The sequence below is a fragment of the Neltuma alba genome, unplaced genomic scaffold, assembly GCF_004799145.2.
Source record: "Neltuma alba isolate B1F8T4 unplaced genomic scaffold, ASM479914v2 tig00001562_pilon, whole genome shotgun sequence".
Lineage (NCBI taxonomy): Eukaryota > Viridiplantae > Streptophyta > Magnoliopsida > Fabales > Fabaceae > Neltuma > Neltuma alba.
In genome coordinates this window covers 235486-255252 of record NW_021632512.1, presented here as the reverse complement: position 1 = coordinate 255252, position 19767 = coordinate 235486, and positions in this window count along the sequence as shown.

Below are 19767 nucleotides of genomic sequence, written 5' to 3'. Positions count from 1 at the left end.
AAAACTCCATTAACCGTTTAGATTGGTGTTCCTAGTATGTCGTATTATTAATATAAGAATTATTTTAATTTTTAATTTGGTCCTAAGTATAAGATTCTAATCCACTTTGTCTCTTATATTTATTTATTTTTCCAAAATAATCCTTATAGTAATTGTAAATATTAAAGTTTCATTATATGGAGGTCTAGCTAATAAACATAATTAGCAAAGATATTTTTAAAAAAAACATCTATTTATTACAAATAACTAACTTAACTAATTTTTTTAATGTACTCAAATTAGTTAACTAGCTCTTATTCTTATATTAAGGATAGGAGGTAATATCTTTAAACATTATGCACTCTTTATTTTAAGGAAAAAAAGGTAATTTCTCTCTCTTTCTCTCTCTCTCTATATATATATATATTATGTTACTAGATATTTTCCTTTATGTTCTCGAAAATTTAGATAAATACTTTATTTATGTGATTTTAGTCATTTTAATTTATAATTAATGATAGGAAGAATCCCTAAAAGAGATACTTAAATAACTCAAATTCTTATTTGGATCATTAAATCTATCAAACTCCTAATTAGGTTACATGACCCAAAAAAGAATTTTAAAATCTTATAAAATGACTCTAATGTTACTTTCATTAGAAACCAAAAGACAAAAGTTCTAAATTAACATGTTTTATTTTGTGTTAACACGTGCTAATTATAAATTAATATTTTCTGTCTCCATAATATACCTGCACAAGTTTTTGTATAAAACTTGATCATAATACAATACTAAAAATTAATAAGTTTAATTATGCAATTAACAAGTTTCATTAATTAAACTAACAACTTTATGTCTCTAAAACACTTGCAATAATTCTCTAAATAAAACTTGATCACAATACAATATTGAAAATTAATATGTTTCATTTTACAGTTAATACGTTTTAATTCTAAATTTATAACGTTTTATCTCCATAACATACTTACAATAAATCTTTGAATAAAACTCAGTCGTAATATAATCTTGAAAATTAACATATTCTATTGCCTTTAAACACGTTTCAATTCCAAATTAACAAGTTTCTATCTTCATAACATACTTTTAATAAGTCTTTGAATAAAACTTTATCAGAACATAACTTTAAAAATTGACATGTTTCATTTTGCAATTTACATGTTTCAGTTTTAAATTAACAACTTTCCGTCATGATGAAACTATCTAGATTAAGAGAAGAAGATTTAATATAAAAACTAACTCACCGTTGCCTCCTTGATCAATTGTTTGACTTTGTAACAGTAGACATCAATTTTCTTTTATTCAAAGCTTTTACACAACATGAGAATGTTGAAAAATCTGTATCTCTCTAGATTTCTAATGAAAAGGGCATTAGAATTATTTCATAAAATTTTAAAACTTCTTTTTGGGTCATATGACCTGATTAGGACTTTAACAAATTCAATAACCTAAATAAGAATTTGAGTTATTTAAATGTCTTTTTAAGGGATTTTTTTTCTTAATTATATGGTTTTAACTTTTAAGTTATTTTGTAAGATAATTTTTGTCACATGGTAAAAATGGAAATATTTTTGAGGAGGTAATTGTAATCAAATTCACAAGAATCAATAATTTTTCACGACAATATTACATATTAATTTAGCAAACACAGCACCGAAAGCTATAGATTCAAATGGAAGGGTTTTCCACTTTGACATGATGTTTTAAGTCTCAAGGCATCTAATCTTTTTCTAATTGTTAGGTTTTAGTATTGATAAATATTAGCAAACTAAAGTGACAAATTAGTGTCTAAATAATCCAAACTAAACCAAATCAAAATCGATCATTATCTTGAATTAGAAAAATTATCCATAATTGCATAGATATATTGATAACAATTCTAAATATATACTGGCTAAATTAAAAAAATGAATAAACATAATTATCAAAATATATGTTTATATATTTATATATGCGGAGGCTAGCCTTTACGTGCCTAGCCTAAAATCATTTTTTTTTCCAAACCTGGCCTTTGATGGGTTTAGGTTTAAATGGGCCAAGCCGTTTTATCAGCTCCAAATTAGACAGCCATATGTAAAAAAAAAAAAAAAGAGCAACAGCAACAAAGGGAAATTAATTTAAAAGATTTGACGTCAAATTGAAAAATATTACGATTTCATGATATTATTGTAATAATCATGATGAGGCCAAATTTATTGGTTATTTTTAGCTTTATTTAAAGGTTTTCAACAATTGGAGGTGGTATCAAGGCCAAAATTTAACTCACGTGTTCCCAAATATTTACTATCATAAATCTTGTCATTGCAGCTGGGAATCACGAGCAATTTTTCAATATTTTGTTTCTTACCTCAGATGTCACAGCAATTTTCCCAAAAAAAAAAAAAAAGAAAACCATTGGAAGTGGTACGTAGCTAGGAATCAGAACCTTAAATTTAACTCACATCTCTCAAATATTTATAGCATCACTTAGAATGTGATGCAGATGTTGATAAGTATAGGCAAATGGATCAAGTTTTATCGCCTACCACTATGAAACATCTATCTATTATAAACATAAAATTACAGATTTGATACGCCTATAATCCTGGACTGTTACGCCTACCCCTCTATTATTTGAAGTTAAATAGTCACAATCACAGCAGAATGATCTGTCGACGCTTGATATGTGATTTTGATCATTTTCATTTACAACTAAATACATAATTTTTTAGTGATATGTTTAGATAATTTCTGTCCATTAGTTGCGTGTTTGATAGATTTTAAATACAAAAATGAAAATATTTTTGAAGAGAAAATTGTTACGAAATCAACAATAATTAATAATCTTTCACCAAATTCCTTAGAAGATTTTTGGCCAAAAAAATCTTTAAAACATTTGGTAATCCATATAGTTCAGCTGTGCACGGGAAGAAGATAAAGAAGTTGGTCAAAGAATCATATTTCACCTTATTAATAATATCTCTATTTAATACATTAATTTAATGCCCCCATGAGGGAAACATATTGATGATATATCCTTTATCTCATACTAAAACAATCCTTTTATATAATCATTATTGAACTTGCCACGAGTGCTGGAATTAACAAAAGTTGTGGATGGCTAAATCATTGTACATGATGAAAGATTAGCGGTGGGGTAAACGAAGTGGCAATGACCATGATTATTATGTGCACCCCATGCCAAAGTATCTTGGGAGAATTACCATAAGCTTCTAAGAAAATAATTTAATCATCAAAAAGCCTCAACCGCAAATGAACATTATAAATCAGTTATCATTTCCTGCATTGAAATTTGTCATTGCATGCTCAATTGTCAATGACTTTAGGGTAATTAAATTTCTTTCTTGAGACCTGATTATAATTTTTTTTCAATTTAATTCTCTTAAAATATTAGTCCTTAAAGATGTAAATAGTCTTAAAATGGTGATATAGACTCACCAAATGTCATCTAGTTGAAACTTTTATGGATAATTGGGGGAAAAAAAAAATACTCAAAACATAGGGGATGCTCCCATGAGGAAAAAAATATTGATGACATATCCTTTGTCTAATGCTAAAACGATCCTTTTATATAATGATTATTGAATTTTGCCACGAGTGTTGGAATAAACAAAAGTTGTGGGTGGCTAAATCATTGCACATGATGAAAGGTTAGTGGTGGGGGGAAACGAAGCAGCAATAACTATGATTATTATGTGCGCCATGCCAAAGTGTCAATGGAATTTAATTGGGAGAATTACCGTAAGGTTCCAAGACAATAATTTAATTATTAAAAAGTCTCAATAACATGTTAGCAGTATAAATCAGTTGTCATTTCCTATAATAAAACTTGTCATTGCATGTTCCTTCGTTGTGAACGGACTTTAGGGTAATTAAATCCCTTCCTTTGACCTGATTGTAATTTTTTCAATTTTATTTCGTCTTAAAATATTAGTCTTTGAAGATATAAATGGCCTTAAAGTAATGATACGGACTCACCAAAAGTCACCTAGTTGGAACTTTTATAGATGACAGGAATAAAAAATACTCAAAACGCAGTGCAGAGAAATAAAAAAGTATTCATGAGAGGAAACACACCTGCTGATTTGAAGAGGAAAGAAAAGGGGAAGGGGTTAGGACGGAGAGGAGGGTCAGCGAAGTCATCCCCCTTAACGCCAATGTACACATGTTGAAGGTCTAAGCCACACCAGAAACTGAAGTAGTTGGGTGAAAAATCAGTTGTGAAGATGACGTAAAAAACTGATATTTGATACTGAATATCAGTGGTGAAAGCTTCTTTTCCCTTTTAGCGCAAAGAAATAAAAAGAACAGGTCCTTGTTGGTTTTGGAAGCTGTGATTATTGCACTGCATTCTAAAAACTCATTTCCTCTGTATAATTGTTTTGTGCGCTGTGTTTTGAGGACTTTTTTGTGTGTTATGCACATACGATCCAAGTTGATACCATTTGGTTAGTCTACATTATTATTTCAATGCTGTTTATGACACTTCGACATATTTTAACGCTATTATACTTTTAGGGACTAATATTTTGAGACGGATTGAATTATATTTTTTAGACCAAAATCATAAATTTGAAATTTGAAAAACCAAACGCAAAATGGGCACAAATTATAGAGATAAAAAATTGTATAAATCCTAAGTTAATTATTTGTAATAAATGTGTGCGCTTCTGTGTTGTGTTTCTAAAATATCTCCTTTAATCATTTACAATATTAAAAACCATTCTTATTAATGAAAAGTCTCTTTAGTACAATCAATAAGATTGCTTATGAAAAAATTGCATATAATTCATGAGACAAAATAGGTTGAGTTATTATAGGACCAAAAAAAACTCTTTAAGTAACTTTGTTTAGAATCGGAGAGAGGTTGATTAGCCCTATGACCACCATACTGTGTGAACGCTTTAATGCAGTGGATAGATATGTGAGCAAGAAGATAAAGTAACCTTTCTATAAGATGAGGAAATATTAAAAATTATAGTCATCATCGGCCTCTACATATATTATAACTCATCGGGTATAATTATGGCTTTTCCTTTTGTTTTTTTTCCCTATGAAAAAAAGTTGATGGCTCATCCAACGTTACTTAATCCAAGTAAGCCTGAATTTGCTGTGCAATCTGAATTGACTGAAAGCGTTGGAATGGGCAAATCTTCTTTTCTAACAGATGGATTTAGTCAAGAACATATTGGAATAATTTTCTTACAGATTAATATTGATTTAAGTACAGGAACAATCAAATGTTTGTTCTCGTCACCAGGGAACAATATGAAACACAATTTATTCATGGGCTTTATTATATTTCTCTTCAGGTGCTTTAACCCTAACCCTCCCCAAGCACACATAAAATACCTGACGAGAAGCTTAGCCCATTATTGAAATATAAGTATTGGACAGAGAAATCAAAAAGATAGACCAGATCCACCTCTCTTCTATCACACTGGACAGTTTCTCTACCATCCAAGGGTTAAAATGATTAACCCAATCACCTGCTACACCTTTTCCAACGAAGACATTGTTTTCATACTTGCCCACCATTTTTCCAGTCTTGTTCACATCCAATTCCTTCATCTTCTTAAAACTACACAGCTCGATAATGTTTTCAATAACCCCATTGCCTTCCTCCTCCGAGTCAAATGGGCAGTTCAAGAACTCAGCCACTCTTTTCAAATAGAACGTGACATCCCCTGCCAAATCCCCGTACTTTAAACCCAGAACCTTGTTTGGTATCTCTATGCTTTCTCTCCAATAACCCAAAATATTTGTCCAAAATGGACCAAACTCATTGATCCCCTCGGAATACATCTCTAATGCTTCTTCCAAGATAATCTGGGTAATGATGATGGTGCAATTGCATTGATGAAAAACCACAGAGACACAACTGTCAAATGGGTTACGACATATATAGATTATCTTGCATTTGGACTTAGCAATTGAATCAGACAATGAATGAAACAAGAAATGTGTGCTAAAAAGTCTTGGTTCAGGTGAGTTAGAGAGATCCGGAATCTGCTCTTTTCCATAAAGATGGAATTCAAAGAAAGGTACAAGGTCATGGGCATGGGATATGAGTAAAAGTTTTTTTTTTTTTTTTTGGTGAAGGAGAGAAGCGATTACGATTCACTATGGCAAAAACGAGCTTTCAACCAAGTAGTGCCAGATTTTGGTAAGGAAGCTATAACAATATCACTCTCTTTTGCTTGGAATTGCTTTTGAAAAGTATGTATCGCTTGGATACGAGCAGGTGAAAACCAAATGCCTTGACAGAGATAAATGTAAGGGACACTCCAACCCTTCTCTTTGGGAAGAGAACGAAGCAGGCCCTTGCATTCTTGGCTAAAATTTTCATATTCTTCCTCTTCAGATTTGTTCTCGAGCTCAACATTTGATAGGTTTTCTGTGACGGGAGTGGTATAATTGCAGCCATCGGAACTGATAAGAATCAGAGTATTCGCGGAAAGCTGAAACAAATTCAATTCTCATATCATTCTGTAAAATGGCTTACATACTTAATACATCAGTCCACACCTCTTTATATTGGACAAAACTGAACTGAACGAAGTAACAAACTACTGGACTAATGGGCCTACAATATTCAACCAGACAGGCCCAACTATCAAACACTAACTAAACAAAAACTATACATTTAATACTCCCCCTCAAGTTTGGGGCTGGTAAACGTTTAAAGCACCTAACTTGCTAAGTAACCGCATCTGTGTTTCTTTACCCACTGCTTTGGTTAATATGTCAGCCTCTTGATCAGCAGACCTTACATGCTGCAATTTGATTAAACCCTTTGTCACCTTTTCCCTTACAAAGTGACAATCAATCTCAATATGCTTTGTCCTCTCATGAAAGACCGGATTTGTTGCAATGTAGATTGCAGGTCTGCTGTCACAATGCACATCCACTGGCTCCTGTACAGACACCCCCAGATCGGCTAAAAGACCTCTCACCCAGATTACTTCAGAGACAGCTGAACCCAATGCCCTATACTCAGCTTCAGCAGAGGATCTTGAAACTGTCACTTGCTTCTTTGTCTTCCAGATTATAAGTGCATCTCCTAATTTGAGAAGATAGCCAGTCACGGACCTCCGCGTGGTCTCACATGACCCCCAATCTGAATCACAAAAGCAGTGAAGCTTCAAATCCCCCTTTGAGCTCAGCTGAATTCCAAGACCAGGCGATTGTTTGAGGTATCTCAGCACTCCCATAGCAGCTCCCCAATGACACTTCATTGGTAGTTGCATGAACTGACTCAATACCTGCACAGGAAAGGAAATATCAGGCCTTGTCATAGTTAAATATATTAGTTTTCCTATCAGCCTCCTATACTTCCCTGGTTCTGGGAACAAATCCTCCTTTCGATGCTTCCCTTCTTCATAAGCTGTCAATTTTAAATGCTGTGGCATAGGCAAACTGAGGGGTCTACAACCACTCATACCTGTTTCTGCAAGAAGATCTAGTATATATTTCCTTTGGGATAGTATGATTCCCTTTCTGGACCTTGCCACCTCAATGCCCAAAAAATATTTCATGACACCTAAGTCCTTGATTTTAAAATGACTATGCAGATATGATTTAACTTGAATAATTCTTTGCTCAGAACTCCCAGTAATCAATAAGTCATCCACATAAACCAGAATAACTACAAAAGCATCATCATAATGTTTAATATACAAAGAATAATCATGTTTACTCTGCACAAAACCTCCACTAATCAAAGACAGTGAAAGTTTTTGATTCCACTGCCTTGAAGCTTGTTTGAGTCCATAGAGGGACTTCTTAAGTTTACACACCATATTATTCCCTTGGTTCTTAAAACCTTGGGGTATGGTCATGTAAACTTCTTCATCAAGATCTCCCTGCAAAAAGGCATTATTCACATCCATTTGATACAATGGCCAATTATTCACAGCGGCTATCTTTAAAACAGTTCTAACAGTGACCATTTTCACCACAGGAGAAAATGTTTCATTATAATCAACCCCTTCAATCTGACTATAGCCTTTTGCTACTAATCTAGCTTTATATTTATCAATGGTCCCATCTGGCTTATATTTTACCTTATAAACCCACTTACATCCTATTGGCCTTTTTCCTTTAGGTAAATGAACAATATCCCATGTTTCATTCTGTTCTAAAGCCTTTATTTCATTTTTCATAGCTATTACCCAATTATTGTCACGCACAGCATCAGCATAGTAGATAGGCTCAATGACAGAATCAATCGAACAAAGAAAGCTCATATGTGAAGGGGAAACACCATCATATGATATATAATTCTCTATTGGATATTTGCATACAGATCTCTTTACTGTGTTACAAGCAGATTCACCAGTATTGGACTTCGCCATGTTACAAACATAATCTCTAGACCATATAGGGGGACGTCTCTCTCTCACAGGACGTTCATTAACACAATCAGAGTTCACACCAGTGCAATTTAAGGGCTGATCATTAGCATTATCAATCACAGAATCAACATTATCATCATTATTAGTCACTGAATTGGATGTAGAGCTAGAATTCCTTGTGAATTCCGACTGAGAGTGCTCATTATGATCATCAAAATAAAACATTTTTTTAACCTCATCAGACACTCCCCCTTGATCCGTACCATTGGTGATCTGAAATGGAAAAACATCCTCAACAAACCTTACATGTCTACTTATAAACAGTCTATGATCTTTTAGATTCAGCAAAATATACCCCTTTTTATTATCAGAATACCCTAAGAAAACACATGGTATTGACCTAGATTGAAACTTATCTGAATTAATAAGATTTGTGGCATAAGCTAAACAACCAAAAACTCTTAAATCAGCATAGTCAGGGGTCCGACCATGCACAAGTTGATAGGAACTCTTGAAATCTAATATTCGGCTAGGAATTCTATTTGCTAGATGAGTTGCCATTTTAACGCATTCACCCCAAAACTTGATTGGCAAACCTGATTGTATTATTAGACCTCTTGCAATTTGCATTAAGGTCCTGTGTTTTCTTTCTACAACACCATTCTGCTCAGGAGTATAAGGACAAGAACTTTCATGTATGACACCCCTATCTTGGAAATACTTTGTTAATTCATGGTTAATAAATTCAGTGCCATTATCGCTTCTTACCCTTTTAACAGATTTTTCAAACTGATTTTGAACATAAGCAAAAAAATTCTTGATATGACTAACAGTTTCAGATTTATGTTTCATCAAATACGTCCAAGTTGATCTAGAAAAATCGTCCACTATAGTCAGAAAATATTGAAAGCCTGAATGAGTGGGTACTTTGTAAGGCCCCCAAACATCCATATGAATTAGATCAAAACATTTTTTAGTTTTAATACAGCTAGAAGGGAAAGGAAGTTTGGTCTGCTTGGACTGGAAACAAACATCACAACTTTTATTCATATTCACTGATTTGTCATGTACAATGTCTAAGTGTCTCAACACATTCACAGGAGTGTGTCCAAATCTTTTATGTAAAAGCCACAGATCAGTATGATTCACAGAACAGCAAGTATCAGTATCTATCCTTGTATCAATGTAACTCTTTTCTAAATCCAGAAGGTATAAACCGTGCACTACTCTACCAATCCCCATCATTCTCCCATCCTGAAGGTCCTGCAACATACATCTATCAGGATAGAAAGATACCACACAGAATAGTTCTTTAGTGACCCTAGAAACAGATATTAGATTGAATTGAAGCTCAGCAGCATATAAAATCCCTTTTAATTCAATTCCATTAGGAAATTTAATATCTCCTACGTGAGTCACAGAAAATCTGTCTCCATTTGGAACCCTTATAGTTTTAATTGGTCCATTATAAGTTGCATAATTGTCCAATAATCCTAGGTCACTGACCATATGTGTGGTGGCTCCTGAATCTAAGACCCACTTACTGTGTTTTAAATCAGAAGAGTATAGAATTGGCAAACCTGTACCGCTTAACGCATGAGCATCAGCATTCGAGTCCTTTTTCAACAGCTCCAGCAAGCGTTCATATTGCTCTGCTGTAAAGCTTGGTGAGACGGTGGAGACATTTGTGAGAGCCTCTCCTTCCCGATTGCTCCCACTCTGTTTTCCTCTGACTTCTTGATTCTGTCTCCCTTTATTACTTTTGAAATCAGCTGGAAACCCGATAAGCTCCCAGCAATTATCCCTTGTATGTCCTCTCTTATGGCAGTGATTGCATTCCGGTGGGGGATTTCCTCTCCCCCTACCTCTTCCTCTGCCTCTGCCTTTAGCAATCATCGCTGCCCCTTCGGTGACATTAACCTTCTCCATACTGGCAATATTTTTCTGTGCCTCAACTTCCAGAACCATCGCATATGATTGATTAACCGTGGGAAGGGGGTACATTAAAAGTATTTGGCCTCTCGCATTATCGTAGACCTCGTTTAACCCCATCAAAAACTGGAGTAACCTTTGCTGTTGCATAGCCTCGTTATAGGCTTTAGATGTAGCACATTTACAAGACGGGATTCCCACAATATTAGCCTGCTCTTCCCAGAGTTCCTTTAACCGTGAGTAATACCCAGAAATTGTTAACTCACCTTGGCGCAGCGAATGTATTTCTCGATGGAGGGAGAAAACTCTGGAGCCGGATATCTTATCGAAACGCTCCTTTAAATCCTCCCACGCAACGTGCGCTTCCTGAAGATACACTAAACTGTTCGCCAAGTCCTTCGAAACAGAGTTCAAGATCCAAGAGAAAACAACGGCGTTGCACCGTTCCCAAAGATTCTGGAGATTGGGTTCTTGATCACACTTCTTGCATGACCCGTCGATAAACCCGACCTTGTTCTTCCCTCTCAAGGCTATTAACATAGCCTTGCTCCAGATTGTGTAGTTATCGCTGCCGGTTAATACCTGACTAATGATGGAAGCTCCTTGCGTCTCGGAGGGATGCAAGTAAAGGGGATGTGCGAAATTGACGCTCGATTCTCCGGCTGCCTTCTCTTCTCCCATGCTTCTTGCAATAGTCTGGTTAGGGTTTGCAGATTGTAAAATCGGTAAGGGTGCGTTCTTGGTTTCGGGACAGACGGTGAATATGTGAAACGAAACGCTCTGGGTTAATCTTGAACTTCCGACGCCGAGCTCGACTTGATGTATTGGGCTTCCTCACGAAATAATCTTTTGGATCGCAACATGTGCTCTGATGCCATGATAAGAATCAAAGTATTCGCGGAAAGCTGAAACAAATTCAATTCTCATATCATTCTGTAAAATGGCTTACATACTTAATACATCAGTCCACACCTCTTTATATTGGACAAAACTGAACTGAACGAAGTAACAAACTACTGGACTAATGGGCCTACAATATTCAACCAGACAAGCCCAACTATCAAACACTAACTAAACAAAAACTATACATTTAATAGGAACACTAATGATTAGTTAACAAGAGATAATAGGCATTATAAGAACTTAGCTTTCATATTTCCGTTATTTATAGCATCACTTAGCAACTAATTAAAATATCGGCGCTCTGAGACATCAATCATCAACGTACGTGTAGTTGATTTCCTTATCAATCGATTCTTACCTTTAACTTTGGAGCTTCTTAATGTTTTGTCCTTTCAATTCTTATCTTTGACTTTTCCAAGTCCAATGTTTATTTGTGATTCCGATCCTTTTTGAACAATATAAGTTGACCCCAGTAATTATAAATAGCTAATAAGAATAATGGCGTGATTTTTTCCCTGATAAAGTAATAATATCAATAATTTTAACAAATGTGACCTGATCTTCTTAAATATTTGTGTATTTTTAAAAAACTTGCAATTAAATTACTCGGGTAAAAGAAAAAATAGAACATGAACAGGAAAAATAGACTCATCGGGAGAGGAAGTTTATGTTTTCCAAACCAAGGAAAAAAATAGTGAGATTAGCAGAGGAAGATAGATCAAATTAGTTTGGATGGGGATTGCATGATGCCATGATCTATGGATGCATTTGAATTATTTTCTTTTGCCAAAATTTAAATTATTGTTAGGAGAATATCAAAAGAGTTAATCTAGGGAAAGAATGGTAAGTATGGGTATGAGAGATAAAATGGGTTGAAATATTACATTTAAGACTAATAAGCAAGTTGCATTATTTACAACATGACCCGGTCTCCGATTTAATTATTTGAAATTCAGAAACAAGGCCAGATGGTAGACAGATCTGAATATCAAGCATGCATGTGAATGGATTCACGGATCCATGGTCCAGCTGCGCAAATGAACAAGAAAAGGAAGTTAATTCAAAAGCATATTTCAATAATATCTATTACTAAAATAATCCTTTAATATGATTATTATTATGATGTGCCAGATGGTGGTTCACTAGCAATCATCGGCTTAAAAATTTTGCTACAAAGCCTCCAGTATTAATAGCATCACTTGGCTTGTGATGCGATTATTTGAAATCAATAATTCATTATTAGATATGCAATATTTTAACTTTTTTTTTTGTCATAATTCACATACCCGTGATACCCTCTACTAAAGATTTAAACTCGTAATCCCACACTTAAAAGAAGTTTTATGGACCCGATAGGAACTTGCTTTAAAAAAAATCAGAAATTATAAATTGATTAATGAGTTATGGAAACAATTACGAAATAAAATAAAGATATTAAGGAAAAAAAAATGAACTGATCTTGACACTAGGAAACATACATTCCAAAAAACATTGAACATACAAAACCAACATCCAAAGAAAACAATAATTCAAGAACATTGACTCGAACAACACAAGAGTTGATCAGCCTCTCATGTCAGAGAATATCCTCACAAGAATTAAAAAAAACAAGTATGCTGAATAGTTCTTTATTAAAATATCAATAATGAACATACAATACTTGGGGAGTAAGGTGATGCCATTGTCACTTTAGTGATCTTAGGTGTTTGGGGATGTCAGATGGAAGGAAGAAGGATATTATATTGGATTTCACTACAAAAAAATAGCAAATTAGCAGCAAAATTTAGTAATAAAATATGATTAGCAACAGATACTGATGGAATTCAATTAGCAATGGAATTAGCGACAAAAATAGAATTAATAGGGACAGAATTTTTTTCATTGCTAATTTCACCATTACTAATTATTTAGTGACAGCATTCCTTTACTAATTAGCAACGGATTACTAACAGATTAGTGATAAAAACTAGTGACAAAAAATTTCAGTCACTAATTAGAGACGGATATCTCATGAAAATTCTATCATAAAATGGTAACAAATTTGTAATGGAAATTTTGTCACACATTAGTGATGGAAATTTTCCATCGCTAATTTCTATCACTAAATTTTTTTTATTTTGTAAATTTAAAATACCATATGGCAACCACCATGTCATCGTTTCCCTTAACCTTACCACCCATTCTCTCAAGAGATTCTTAGGTGAACCTAGAGTGCCATGAAATCTATGGTCTAACCAATCAAAAAAGAACATCTCACGTTATTTTAATCCGATATGGCACTTTTTAAATATTAGATGGTAGATACAAAAAAAAAAAGGACGGAGGAAATATCATTTCCAAATGACAAAGCATCAAAATAATTTTATTTTGTAGTTCATCTAGCTCGCCAGGTATCAAAACCTTCCCACATAACTTTTTAAAAAATGAACACAAATCCACCAAAACCATAGAGACATCAAGAGGGAGTGTACTTCTGAGTGCTAAAAGAAGTAATTGTTACATCAAAATACGAGAGTCATGACTCTTTAACCCGGTAACCTTTTGAGCTTGTAGATCAATATTTCTTGAGATATTGCTAGAATATCCATCAGGGACTTTTATTTTCTTTAATGTTGACAGAAAGATATCCTTGTTTTGCTTTGTTAAGGTGAATTTAGCTCGTTGAAACCTATCATTATCATTGGGCTAAGCATCTAGATGAATTCTAACTAACAGGTGTTCTTTAGACTTTTCGGGTTCGTTGAGCAACGTCTATAACACATTATTGCACATATTCTTTTTAATCTGCATGACGTCAAGACTATGGTGGATCAAATTAAATGTCCAGTAAGGAAGGGTGAAAAGATAATTCCATGAGTACATCATTCGGCTCATTCGACTTCATTAGTCTTGCCAAAGTCGACATCACCACCTTCTTACTGTCAGAATATACCCACACTAGATAAAGTAAGAGGACGATCTCTTTTTTTGTGTTTACCATTAAAGCAATTCCATTACAATTAAAATCTGCGTTTCGAATTGAGGAACTACCAATGCCCCATGAAGCACCATTTAAGACTATGTGGAAGGTGCACAGCTTCAGAGTCAAAGCTACACTCAAGGCAAGCTGAGCCAACCCAATATGCACGTTCTAATTGGATAATGTTCTTAACCCAGGAAAATTACTAATCATCCACATCAAGGCTAGGTGAAGGTTGAAAAGCTTTTTCTTATATGAGTCATAGGTTTCCACACTAGTAGTCCACAGCTTGATCAATTCTTTTATCAACAATTGTAGGTAGACATCTCTATCATTTACAGGTGCTTTCGTCCTAGGAATGATCATGGAAAGCAAAAAAGAGCTCGATTTCTTGCACATCTAAGATGGGAGATTGTACAGAATTAACACCACAGGCCATATACTGTAACTAGTGCTCATGTTACCAAAAGGATTAAAATCATCGGTCACTAATACAAGTTGGACATTTCAAGATCGGCAACAAATTTGGATACTCTAAGTTGAACACTTTTGATGCCTTGAAATCTCTTAAATGTCTTAACTTACCATCTGGATTTTTGTCAACATCATACTACCCCATATGCTCAGCTATTTTTGATGACATATACATTTTCTGCAACTGCAGCTTCAAAGAAAAGCACCTAAGAATTAAAATATGAAAAAATATATTAGTTTGTTAATGAAATAATTATAAAAAAATAAAATTAAAGCAAACAATACCTTAGAGTCTTTACAGGTTTCTTCTTTTGTCTTTTTCCCTTTCGTGTGGGCTTATACCTAGATGTCTTGCACCTTTTACAAATCTACTCTCTTACATCATCTCTGTAGCGCAACATACAATTATTTGGGCATGCATCAATTTTCATTTAGTTCAAGCCAAGCTTGTTAATAATCTTTTTTGGTTCATAAAAGGACAGTGGCAATTCCGCATAGGGGAATGTATCTGTTAATAATTCCAAAAGCATTGACTTTTCCTTGTCTATGATACCGCACAAGCATTTTATATGATATGTCCTTACCAAGAATGATAACTTTGAGTACTTTGTACACATATGATACAAAGGTTTATCAACTTCATTCATGAGGCCGAAAAAACTTTGAGCAGCTTCATTCCTTAGGAACTCCGGTTCAGGTCCCTGTACTTCTTCAGTGGATATGTGTTCATGAACCCCAAATACATCACACATAGTGTCATTGACAGGATGATACTCCTTTGCTTCAAGTCCCATGCGGGAAATTGTAAGAGTTGACTGAGCAATCATATTGTGTTGTTTACAACGAAAAGACCAAAATGTATAATTTCTTGGGAAAGGCTTCAAAATTAAATGATCTCTAACAACACTTCATGTGTGCCCTTTGTGAAATTGCATCTAGGACATGGACAAAGAAGCTTACTGTTGGTAGTTGCATTGGCAAAAGCAAATTCTAAGAAAGAGTTCAATCAGGCCAAATAACATCAAGATGTATGTAGCAACCTGATCCATGTCTTATCCATCATTTATGCAAGTAAGAGCAGGGGAAGATCTCATAGAAAATCTCAAATTGAAGTGGAAATGAAGTTTCAGATAGCTAAGATGATTAAAAGGGAAAGAGGTAATGGTCAAATTTCTGTAGCGGTTATAAAATTGTTACAACATTAAAAAAACCACTACTAATACCAACAGTCAAAATTTTGTAGTAGTTTCAAAACCCCTAAGAAGTTTCAATGTGGAGGGAAAAACAAATTTCAAATTTCAAACTTTGTAGCAGTTTCTATAAACCACTACTAATACCAATGATCGAGTTATTTTATAGTGGTTATTTAACTACTATAAAAGTCACACTAGGAGGGATAAAGAAGTTTTAAAATTCAAACTTTGTAGTGGTTATATAACCACTACAAATTTCAGATGACAAGGGAAATTCAAAATTGAAAGTCAGTGTTAGTGGCAGTTTTAAAACCGCTACAACTCACAAAAATTTGGTTACTTTATAAAACTTTAATCCAAATTACTTTATTATTTTGTTTTACGAGAAAAATATGCTCAAAATTCTCTAAATCAAATTGTTAAACAACCAAATAAATATGATTACTTGAAAAATAAGAAATAAAAAATCCATAAAAATTAAAATCAAGTATAAAATTCAACTAAATTATAGTAATCCAAAAATAAATTAACGTTTCAATGTTCATAAAAGTAATAAAAGTCCTCAATTGTTAGTCCTCTGTGAAGACTAGACAAAATCATCATCCTCATCCTGACGAGGCTACTAGTACTAGGGCTGGGTCTAGGCCTAAGGCTAGAGTTGAACAGACATCCTCCCAGCTCAATCAGTTGACTGTGGTTATTTAAATGGACTATGACATGTACATCCTGCACGTAATGCATGTCCTTCATGTTCAGCATCTTCGTGGACCTATTGCCCCTTTAGTCTATATAGTTTAATTGATAATCAAATAATATCAATAACAACTTGATTATTATCATTATAAATATTAAATAACATATTTGTCAATTGATATAAATAAAAATTTCACTTACCCATAACCTCCACCTTCCATTTGCCCAATCGTCTACCAGGTCGACGTGCTTGATTTTGTTTGCTACTCCTCCTCCTCCTCTTAGCGCCATAGCTCGTTCTCCTCATCATTCTCCATTCCACCCTCGCCCCCGTCAAGGTTCAGATCGAAATGATCATCGATCACATAATCTTCCATGCTGATCATCGGCCCATCATCCTCCTCTGGTGGCTCCTGGAATGGCCGAGGTTGGTCAGGATGCCAGGGAAGTCTCGTAGAATCAATAAGGTCTTTACCATGTCTACGAGCCATGCTATTTAAACTACAAATAGTTAATTAAACAAAATTAAAAATAAAAAATTGCTTAAATATGAATTTAATAAATTCTAAACATTTCATAATTACATTTCAAAGCATAAGTAAAAATTAAAAAAATTAAAACCAAATTCAGCTTTTTTATATTAAATAAAATACTAGAAAATTTAATTAAAATAATATCATTCATAATGTCTAATTAAACTAATAACTAAGTAAAGAAAGTTGATTATTAAACAATTAAAAAAAACACTCAAGCTAAAAAAACTAAAAGCATTAACATATACGATCATCACAAATAATTAATTAAATAATTTAAATCACAAATAATTAATTGAAAAAATATGAAATTTAAAATTATTTAAATATGAATTTAATAAATTCTAAACATTTTATAATTACATTTCAAATCATAAGTAAGAATTTGAAAAATAAAAACCAAATTCAATTTCTCTGATATTCAATAAACTACTAAAAAATGTAACTAAAATAATATTACTCATAATTTCTAATTAAATTTATTTCTAAATAAAAAAATTTTATTATTAAAAACTTTACAAATAACACGCAAACTACGGAAGTTAAAAACATTAACATATATCATTATCACAACTAATTAATTACACAATTTAAATCGCAAATAATTAATTAAACAAAATACAAAAATACAAAATTCTTTAAATATGAATTTAATAAATTCTAAACATTTTAATTACATTTCAAATCATAAGTAAAGATTCAAAAAATAAAAACCAAATTCAACTTATCTAATATTAAACAAAATACTAAAAAATGTAACTAAAATAATACTACTCATAATGTCTAATTAAATTAATTATTAAATAAACAAATTTTATTATTAAACAATTTACAAATAACATGCAAACTAAAAAAATAAAAAATGATAACATATATAATCATCAACTCAAATAATGTCAATAACAATGAAATCAACAAACTAAATTAAATTTCAAATTAATAGCACACTACTAAATTTTTTTAATACACTAACTATTAAAAAATTAACTAATACATGAACTTACATTTGCACCTGGACAGCTAGAAGTGGATTTGGAGTTGGATCAAGAGATGCAACAAAATTTTCAAAAAAAAAAAAAAATGGTAGAACCTCACTCCTCAAATGTGCCAAAAGTGAAAAAATGAGAGGGACAGTATATATATATATATATATTGTGCCAAAAGTGAAAAAATGAGAGGGACAGTATATATATATATATATATATATATATATATTTATATATGTTGAGACCAGCACTGAACATTGTAGTGATTGTCAACAAACCGCTACAACTTTCTAGCACATGTCATTTCTGTATTGAATAACAAAACATTTTGTCACAGTTGTCCTGAAAGCCACTACAATGTTGCGCACTTAATAACAGTTTTATCTATAATCGTGACAAAATTATGCAGAATCTATAACTCCTGTAGCAGTCTACATACAACTGCCACAAATGTGATGACTGATTTACATTTCTACCTCTGTTTTGTTAAATAAACTGTTTTTTAGCAATTACATACATTAAATCGTAACTGCTATAAATGTGGCGTTAAGTTCACGCCACATTTGTAGTAGTTGTTCAAGGCATAACTGCTACCAAGTGTGACATAAAATATTTCACACCAAACCAATGCAAATTTGTAGTGGTTTATCCCAAAACGGCTACAATGTTGCTACTTTGTAGCTGTTTTTTGTAACCGCTACAAATAAATTGCTACAAAAATACATTTTTTTGTAGTGATATATATCGTGACCTCCACCTCATCATCTATTATCTTCATCGTCAACGACACCCATCTCTTTGCTAACATCATCATCTTCTTTGATCATCAACACCAATGAGGACCAGTCGGCTAACCTAGAACTAAAGCTCATGGTTCGACCTTCATTGACCACCAACACAGAATGCCACGACTCGATCTCATCAACCTTCCATCTTCTATTTCCCTTATTTTAGTCTCAATCAGATTCTTTCCTCCTCTAGTTCCTAAACTTTGTTGCAATGAGGGCCAAACCAATAGAGCTTGGTGGAGTGGTTAATTTGACATGACTAGCTGAATTTGAAATTCCCTAAGGTGCTTAGAGTTATGCCAAAGCTTAAAGCATCAATAAGAGAGTTCTAATTATATTCTTATCTCTATTTTTAGTTTTGCATTTTGATCTGTCTTGGTTAGAAGATTGAATTGTAATGGACTTGTTTAATTATAGTTGTAATGAATTTTAGGATTTGAATACTGAGATTGATAGTTGTGTACTTGATTTGTATTGAGATATGCTTGATTTGGTTGTTTGACATTGGATTGAGTTAATCTTTTGTTAATCCGTTGAGCTAAGTATATGTTCAATCTTGTGGTGGATGAGATTGGTGAATTTGATTGTGCAAAGTTATTTAAATCTCTTCCAATAGTACTTAATGAGGATTATTAATGTTGTTGCGATTCTTTTGTTTAAAGAGATCATTAACAACTTAATGAATCTAAGTTTAAGTAGTTGCTTAAACTAATTGGTTTGATTGGAAATTAAAACTCCATAAATCTTTTAAAGCAAAGAAGGCATAGTTTGAGGCTCTAAGGAGGAATTAATTTCAGTTGTTATCTTTTAATCAAGTTTCTTAATTTTTAATTCCAATTTACCTTTTCACTCTCATTTTTATAGACGAAAATCCCAGAAAGAAGTATTTAGAAATTTTTTTTCAATTATTTTGCATAGTGGCTTTTATCTTTGAAAAATCAAAGAAAACCC